This window comes from Antedon bifida, chromosome 9 (genome assembly GCF_963402885.1).
Source record: "Antedon bifida chromosome 9, ecAntBifi1.1, whole genome shotgun sequence".
Classification (NCBI taxonomy): domain Eukaryota; kingdom Metazoa; phylum Echinodermata; class Crinoidea; order Comatulida; family Antedonidae; genus Antedon; species Antedon bifida.
The window spans coordinates 21,544,362-21,554,267 of record NC_136234.1 but is presented as its reverse complement, the minus strand read 5'-3'; positions in this window follow the sequence as shown (position 1 = coordinate 21,554,267).

The following is a 9,906-nucleotide window of genomic DNA, read 5'->3' as shown; positions in this document are numbered from 1 at the left end:
AATGATATGCTTATTGTTTTTTTGTGTGTATAATTTCGAAATGAGTGGAACTGATTACACTACTAATGATAATATTTATTATTAACAATGATAACAATACAAATACTGATCATAAAATAAATATGGGCAATATCTCTATGTGGAGCAGGTATTTTTAAGTGTCGCGAAAATAAATTAAAGCTAATGGATAGGATAAGAAAGACAATAACCATTAATAAAGAGCTGCATCCTTAATGTGACGTTGATAGGTTGTCGTTCTCGGGCCTGTGCAAACGTATTCCCCAAACGACAATCGTTTATCATATCCCAAGATACTCGAGATTAACTCTTTAAAATACTGTATTTAGATTCTGATCAAAATTATAGACCTATAACCAAACTTATACTGAGATGCGTATTGAGCTTCAGTGCTAAAAAACACGCAATAAAAAATGGTATACATATTTATGATAATAATGTTTGCTAGAACTTAGCATAAGTTGAATTTGTTATTAAAATGTATTTGTAATATAAGATAAATAATAGTAGATCTATATTTTTATAATTTCATTGTATCAATGTGTTTTGTTGGGGATCCCTTTGTAAACAAGCCTTTTGGCTTAAAGTGTTATCCCCAACTTTCCATGTTTACTTTCTCAAGTTTAATGTTTGTATTATTCTATGTATTTATTTTCATTCATGTTTTATGCTGTAATATAAATTGTACTGTTCTTGGAAAGCAATGAAAATTACTTACTAAGAACAAACAATATATGTAACTTACAATGTAAATATTTAAAATTCTAACACCTAATAATCTCTTTATCTTATATTTCAAATAAAAAAAACCCACTACGATATTTTTGAGTGTCATTTGTACAATTTTGTTCACCTAAAAATCATGTTTTTATTTGTTAAGTGTGGACAATTAATATATAATTTAAATATCGCCCTAATACGGTTTGCATTATATCGACATTTTTTTTAATCATGGTAATTAAATATTTAATTTTTGATAATTATTCACACTACTTCTGTTAGGAGGATCTAGTCTGCTTTTAGAGAGAAGTATAATTATGGATTGTAAGAATGTCCTTTTTGATATAGGGTTAGGCTTAGGCCTACATTATTTTAAGTTTTTGAAAGTGTCAAGTATCACAACAATTAATGGTCACGACAGTCTATTTCGTGCCTAGCTTACCTGGATAAACCAACAATTGCATTAGGCTCCTCGAAGAGCGAGATATAACTCGAAAAGTATAAGTTTTCAGTATCAATGCGCGGCGGTCAACTAACTTTAATCTTGATAATGAACTAGTCCAACTACCTCATTAATTAGTAATAGTCGGAAAATGTGCCTTAAGGTTAATCTTGTTGTTACGGTATTCATTTAGTGATATGTAATACAGTGTGGGATGGAAATTAATAATAATAATTACTATTATTGTCTCAGGAGAACAAATAATCCATGTGGGCATTAAGTGCTGATCACTCACCTGGGAAAACACAAACAAAACGAAACACATAATTACATAATAGGTATTTATCAATAAATTCCAATAAACCTACCATAGGTTTAATATACAGTATTATTGATATAAAATTTTCAGCGGTTAGAGGCTTCACAACATTAGGCGCTATATAAATAAATAATAATAATAAGTATTATTATTATTATTTCATTTAATCTATTGTAAACATTTATTTGCTTTTTCTGGCTGGTTAAGATGCTCGTATATAAATTCCCGAGTCATGAGTTCAAACAATGTTTAACTCACGGCAGGAATCTTAAAGGATATACAACTTTGTGGGTTTGCGTCGAATGGGGTTCCATGACCCCCTCCCCACAACACAATATATGCACTGATACTCATCATGCGCTTTAATCAAATACATAATGATGATGATGCTGATTATAATGATGATGATGATGATGAGAATATTAATAATATCAATAACTTAACACTTTTTAACAAAATAACTTGAATAACAAACAAAATGATATTATTTAAAAATTAAATTCCACTACTTCGATTTAAAAAAGAAATAAAAAAAGATGATATTGGCCACCTGCTAAAATTCTATTCTATAATATTGATGATGATAATGATATTAATAATAATATCATTAACTTTTAATTTAACATTTTAATAAAAATTAATATAAATAAAAACAATATAATTATTTAAAAACTATAATTCCCACTACTTTGATTAAAAAAGAAATAAAACATATATTCATGGGCACCTGCTAAAAATCTATTCTATATTGTAATAAATGAATTTCAATTTATTTGATTATAATAATGGTTTTAAAATATAACTTTTGTAAAATTTCATTTCTGTTGTAAATATTTAAACTGTAATTATAACCGATAAATTTGGTACCATATAAATTGTAGAAAAATGTATTAGAAAAACACACACACACCCACATATCTTATTATATATGTATATACAATTTCAGTGATTCATAGAAGTCTTTCTTCCGAATACAAAATACATATCATGACAGCTGCAGCTTACTTGAAGATGCTTTTCCGCTTAATTGATCCTCGGAGAATATGTTTGTTGAGTTTCACGCGAGAGATTATTCGATTGGCCAGGCGCCGACTATCTATGAAGATAGCTAGGAAAAACGTTTGTAATTTCATTATCTTCTTTTTAGGATAATGGCATAGAACAGCTCTTATAAATTAACTGCTCTGTCAACTAAAACATTTGCTCATGCAACATCTTGTGAGTATACGACAACAGTCCTCTTATTGATCAAGACAGTAAAATATCAAGTGACAGATAGCTACCGTACTCTTAGTATGTTTTGATACAACGAATAGTATACTTTAAGATGTCTTACTTTTAAATGGTAAAGGTAACAAACAGGAGCATATAATCAATATGATTCCGCTTTGTTCAATTTTCTTCACGATCTTATTATTATTAGGAACATTAGTATTTGTGTCCGCGAGTACTTTACGTTTTAGTCTACAACCAGCCGATAATGACGCGATCGAAGGAACCAAGACTTTGTTAAGTTGCTACGCTGAAGGACTAGAAGATGATATGGTTATATCATGGATGCGAGATGAAACAAGGATTAGTCAAGGTGAGCAACTATTAAATGACCAATATAATAAACGTTACAAAGTTGAGATAAATACTTCGGGACAGACGGGACAGATGAACACTCTTTACATTAAACCAGTACGGATGTCGGACGCTGACCATACATTTATGTGTGCAGTTTATGAAGGTGATGTACAGGTCCTTCGTTCAAAACCATGTACCTTGAAAATAAAACAAGTTCCATCTTTACAGTTTCCAAAATGCTCAACAAGCAGAGCAAGTTACATTGAGGAAAAAGATAAAGTAACGGTAACGTGTACAACAGAAGACGTTGATCCCAAACCCTCAATTGTCCTCATATATGAGAACACAATACTTGAGGGAACAACTGAGGACAACTTTAATGGTAATATTATGGTCAGATATACATTCACCGCTGATCGAGAACATGATGGTAAGACAATTATTTGCACTCAAAAAACCCCAGCTGACAAATCAGACATAAGGAATTGTAGCGCTGGTCCTATAACAGTGAAATACAAACCGGCACAAGTCAAAATAAAAGGAGATGTGTTTTATAATATTGGAAAAGAAGCACTTTTTGTTTGCAGTGCAGAGGCAAACCCAGACCCTACGCTGTTTGTGTGGTCATTTGACCCACCTCTTGCACCAGACTATTACAGCATAGAAAACGAGGATCGAGTATTGCGAATCAAAATTAGATCTATATATAATGGCACAAGGGTCAAATGTGAGGTATCTAATTCAGTTGGAAGCAGCTTGAAAGAACTTCAAATTTTTACACATTCCTACACTAGTCCAACTATTATTGCAGAAAAAGTAGGTTCTGGTCAAAATACGCGCAGTGGTCTCAGTTCGTCTATAAACTCTACAACCATGTTACTGATTGCTGGAAGTACATTAATGATTACTGCTCTACTTATTGGAATATTACTATGTTATTTTCAAATCTGTAAAATACAAAGGCATCCAATTACAAACTCAGGATACAGAATTGCACAGCCAGAGGTATATTTTGTTCCCAAAGACAGTATTGCACCTTCATTAAACAACTGCGACTGTAATGATTGGAAGCGTACAGTAGGCATACAAGTTCCTACAGATTTGGACATCGAATCGGTCTATATGGACATCGAAGACGATAAAAAAACATGTTCACATAAATCGGTGTGAATCTTCCGATTATCTTATTTATTTAAGAGACGTTTACTATATATAACCTTAAAATCAAGTTTAATGACAAATAAGATCGACGTTTCGGAACCATCGTGGAACCATTCTCAAGAACAAATGAGTAAAATTACACTTTTTATTCTTTGTTATTAATATTGTTTATAGTATTTCCTGTCACCCTTTGGTGCTTTGTACTTTGTTAATTTTACTCATTTTGTTCTTGACAATGCTTCCATGATGGTTCATAAACGTCGATCTTTTTTTCATTAAATTTTATTTAAAAAATATCTTATATATTGTTGTAAAAATGTGAAACTCTGATAACTTTACTCACTACCATCAATGTTCTAACTATGAAGGTCATATTTGTGAACATTAATAACAAGGCAAGACTAGTTTATAGACATGTAGACACTGAAGTAATCTATTCATGATCTTAAAGAAAATTAATTTGAAATTTGAGCGTAATTTACATGCACAATTAACTTTCATAAAGCAAGATCATTAGAATTTCAAATTTAATTAGGAAAATGTAAACTACTAGTCGTAAAATTAAATTGTGGATTATTTTTATGTAATATAAACTGCAAGAAAATTAAATTGTTTTACCGAAAATCTACAAAATGAAAAAAGGAATATTATTTTACTTTTTCATTATGAATTTAGCCAATTAATATCGCTGCTAAAGAAGTATTGAAGTTTTGTGGGTTGCGTCCTGCTTTATTTCACATTTTAGTGTCTGTTATACAAAATATTATATACATAACTTATTTATTTATTAATATTTTGAAGTTTTAGTTTTTCACCGTTGAGTGGAGCGCCCAATTTAAAGCGTTCTTGCTGTGGCGTCCCTTTTCCACATGATATTATTATGTTGGTTTTGTTACTGTGTATTTTGCTCTATAATTTGTGGAAATAAATGTTATTATTATTATATACATCCTTTTTACATTCTACCCGTTAATTCACATAATTTCTATCTATAGTCTTAACAAAAATAGTCATTTTACGCAAACATTAGAACTGGTTTTGTTTTCAAACAATATGCTAACCTTTTCTCTATTGGCGCGTTCATCACATTCATTAAATCATCTTCATTATTTTATTGTATTGCAATGAACGTACAACTTATTAATTATTTTTGTTTCTATTTTTTGTTGATAATTTGTCTATATCTATTATTTATATAAGCAGACCTTCCGTCGTCGCGAATCAAGCACATTACGTCACGAGGCAATTTACGCGGTACGCCGTTGGCCTTCAGATTAAAAAGCAACGTATGATTATTTCTCCATGGTAGGCCTATAAACAGGCGAATAAGTAAATAAATATCTGTATTTAATATTACAATGTATTACATGCTACATATACAATCTGTTGCTTTGATACTCAAAATATAAGAAACAAAGAAATGCCGTTTTCAATGACCTTCCATACATACAACGACGACGGCCTCAATTTACTATATGACTGTAATTACTTAGACCTTAATAATATACCGTACATTTTACGGCATACATCAAATGTTTTGTACACCAGAAGGTATTCTTACTTGATTGTTATCCATAGGCATATATTAATTATCGAGAAATGGTAATTACGATGGGAATTTTATATATTTTGATTAATAGAAACCTCTTGATTGATGATGGTGAGGTGATACTACTTTATAGATTGTTGAAGAATATTAATGAATAATAAATTAGTTTCAGCAAATAATAACATACCATTAATCACTATGTTTTATTGGGGTTAATTTACAAAATTAATTGTTTTTTCTATTCTGTTGATTATGGTTATTTATTATTTTTCTCTTGTTTTACAACATAGATTTTACAACCAACTTTTAAAAATTTATTTTATTTTGAAAATTGAATATACAGTAAGTGTACCGGTATATAAACGGTATTTTATCGCAACCTAACTTGAGCTCTTAAGACGAACTTTTACTCTAATGTCTTTTCTTCAAATATTATATCGATTTCTTTCTCATAGGCCTAAGCCTTATATAATTATTGTTATAATATATTTTACATATTTTGTAATGCTTTTCTAATAAAAATCATCATATTTGTTACAGTTAATAACAGTTCCATAATAATCGGTATAAGGGATAGTTCGATTCAATATTTTAAAATTTAATTGTGGATATCAAATATTAATTGTCATATTGTTTATAGTTTCCAAATCCCTGGCTCGTTATTGGATCACTGAATTGAGGCGACTAAACGCTTGTAAATACTGCATATCATATTTATTAGTTTTTCTTGTCGACCAAAGGTCATTTAATTAATATTAATTTCAACATAAAAATAGTACATGACGTGGAATCCAATATCATCATCAATTTCTATTGACTTAATGTAACATTCTTATGTAATGTTTTTATATTCTTTTAAAAAAAATAATAATAATGATAGTAAAATTATTCTTTAACCTTCACATGATAAAAAAAATCTTGAATTTGTTACTTTTTATTAGTGTTAATTTTTTTTTTTGCTTTATGTAATCATTTCTAAAAATAGGCCTATATATTTTTTATCTTTTCTTGTTCCTATTTTAATATATGATGCACCATATTAATATAGGCCTACTGTACAATAAACTAAAACCGATATTATGTTATGACTACAGGCCAAGTACATACACAGTAACGTAATTGGCAATTAATTTAATATCACTTCGTTTCTTTTGACTGATGTATATTTTAAGGATTTATGTATGTTTTTCTATGTTTATTCAAATCTCCTTGTTTTGAAATTATAGTATAATTAATCTTCAACAATCAAATATTGGTTAAGAAATTCTTAAATTGCTACCGTAATTATTATTATAATAGTTTTGTAAGACGGTGTAATTGTACCATTTTTGGATTGCTTCAACAAATTTAGTGTCCTATTTTACTTTTATTTTTTTATCCAGTTTCATTCAAAAACTTCCTGTTTATTATTCTTTATTCCACTTTATTCTTAAATAGACAATTAACGCGTGACATGCTATAATGGTTCTTTCTCAGATGGTAAAGTTTTGTTACTTCTTCCATGGATAATGGATGATGAATATACGTATTTGTAATACGGTTTCACAGCAGTAACCGCCTGAGCATTGGAATAGGATTTTACACATCAAAAATTGAGCTAACTTCATGAAAAATGATAGGCCTACTTAATTGGAATTGTTGGTCAAGTTTGCAAGATTGATCTCTACGTTGTGAAATTTGTTTAATTCAAGTCATGTAAACTTTGTTTCACACTCGAAATTGCCTATCATTAACCCAGAACTCTCTGGTAATCTTAGCAGTGGATTCCTTTTTTTTTATTGCAAGGAAAAACTTGTCCAGACGATATATAAGCTGATATACAAACAATACGCAGTTGAGGAAGTTTTATTTGCATAGAATTATAGCATTCAAATCAATTAAAAAAATTACTTCCATTGTGTAAAAGACAATATTAAAAGTAAAAGATACATTATATTAATGGAGCCCTCCTTCAACGATTATAGCAAAGTAGGCCTATTTTAGCCAAACATAATATTCAACATGCTCTTAGAGTCAGCATAATAATCTCATACGATGAGTCTTTTAATATATTCGTCTGAACAACGTTCTTCCCTCTGGCCATAAAAAGTTCTACTGTTAATTAGCAGAGAGGTATTTGAAAGCAGAGTGATTAGCGAGATGATGGTGGTGAGACTGAGGAGCAGAAGAATAATTGATTATTATAGAAAAGTGCTGTTCGCACATATCGACATAGCAATTGGCTCTGCTGGCCTTCGATCCTATACAGGAGGCATGTGACGGGTTTCAGTCACGTGATTACATGAACGCCCTCAAAACTTTTAACTCTCGGGTTTGCACAGATTACATTTAATCTTAATCAAACTACACCTTCCAATCTTAATCAGATTAAACCTAATCTAAATATGATTACAACTAACCACCTAATGTTAAATAATAGACTATACCTAATCTTAAACACACCATCAGAGGAATTATTCCTTTATGAACAGAATACACCTAATCTTATTCAAACTACACCCAATCTTAATTAGATTAAACCTAATCTTAATCAGATCAAAACATAATCTTAATCGACAACAATTCAAGCTAATTGAAATGGCTATTAATGACTTAAAAAATCAGCTAATATGATTGTTCTATTCTATCCATAATTAATTGCAATTTATGAGGACCTTTCAAAATGTGTGAGTTTACCCTATTTCCTAGATTAACACTGGTTACCGGTTAGCTCAGTCGACTGCGCGTCGTATTAAGAACACGAATGTCGTGGGTTCGAGTCCCATGCTGGTCGGTGGAATACTCTATGCGAGCAACTGTGTTTGGGGTTCACAGAATTATACGTCCCCCTTTCCACCACACATCATGAGGCGACCACATCAATGCATCTGGTAATGTGCTGGAAACGACCCCAAAAGGCTGTGGCAGGGCCTTAGTGCTGATAGTGCAGGGAGAGCACATTTATCATATTTTTTTTTGCCTCTCGCCAACTGCTTTAAATGTTATGTTTAGCGCCCTCAATTTAATTTACTGTAAAAAAAAAAGCAGGGAGAGCACACCATAACATGCTTCGATCTTGTGAACATTTTATGTTTAGCGCCCTCAATTTTATTTATAATGTCAGAAAATTAGGAACATTTGTAAAGATGCCGAGACCATTCGAAGTTGGTCTAATCCGCCGTCGGGCTAGGCATAAAGCCAAGTTTTTAAAGTAGAGAAAGCCCCACCTAATAAAACTTTGAAATCGTATCTTGATATTAAAATTAATAATTAGGCTTTTTTGTGGCTCGCGCTGTTTTATTTTTATAAACCGCGATGGCCGCATAAATGCATGCAGTGTATTACTCGCTAGCTCGCACTATGGGAACACTCACAATGTACTAGGGCTGGTCCTGCTACTTATTTATTTCGTTTCATATTTCAAAGTAGGTAGGCCTACTGAAGATTCTCATATATTTTGTTCCTATATTTCAAAATATATGTATAATTTCCAGGGAACTAGCAGCTCTATTATAAAAATAAAATTTACAATTGTCGTACCCTCCCAGCAGACAGCACCATCCTTTTTATTCAAAAGATATTAGCAAAAGCTATACTTACTACGGCTGAGAAAAATTGTATTTGGAAACTTGGACTGGGCATGCGCAAACCCTAAAGAACGTCTGGAAGAAGAAGAAGAGAATCTATGAGATGTATGATATGCAGACACTTTTTGTTGTCTGTCATGATGCTGTACTCTTTGTTACGTCTTTGTTCTCTTTCTTTTTTTTTCAATTTCTGTGTATCTGTTTTTTCAATAGTTAAGGGATAAATTTTAATTAATTGTATTTAAAAAAATGTAAATGAATGCAAATGTGGTTTATATAACATCGAAATCAATCATCTTATGAATCTGAATTTAGCTGTTGCTATGCCCATCCATAGGCCTATGGCCTACCAGAGAATCGGTTTACAATATTACGGCAGGTCCCCTGATCTTACTTCTTCCAATTCTGTCTTTACCTTTTAAAACAATTGATATAGTGAGACTGTGATAAGTGATAGAGTGGTAAAATCAGGGGACCCACTATTTCACGGGAGATTGGCATCCGGGAATTTACCAGGTCAGGTTGACTGGAGACAAAAAGTAAATTAAGCAACTTGTTTGGA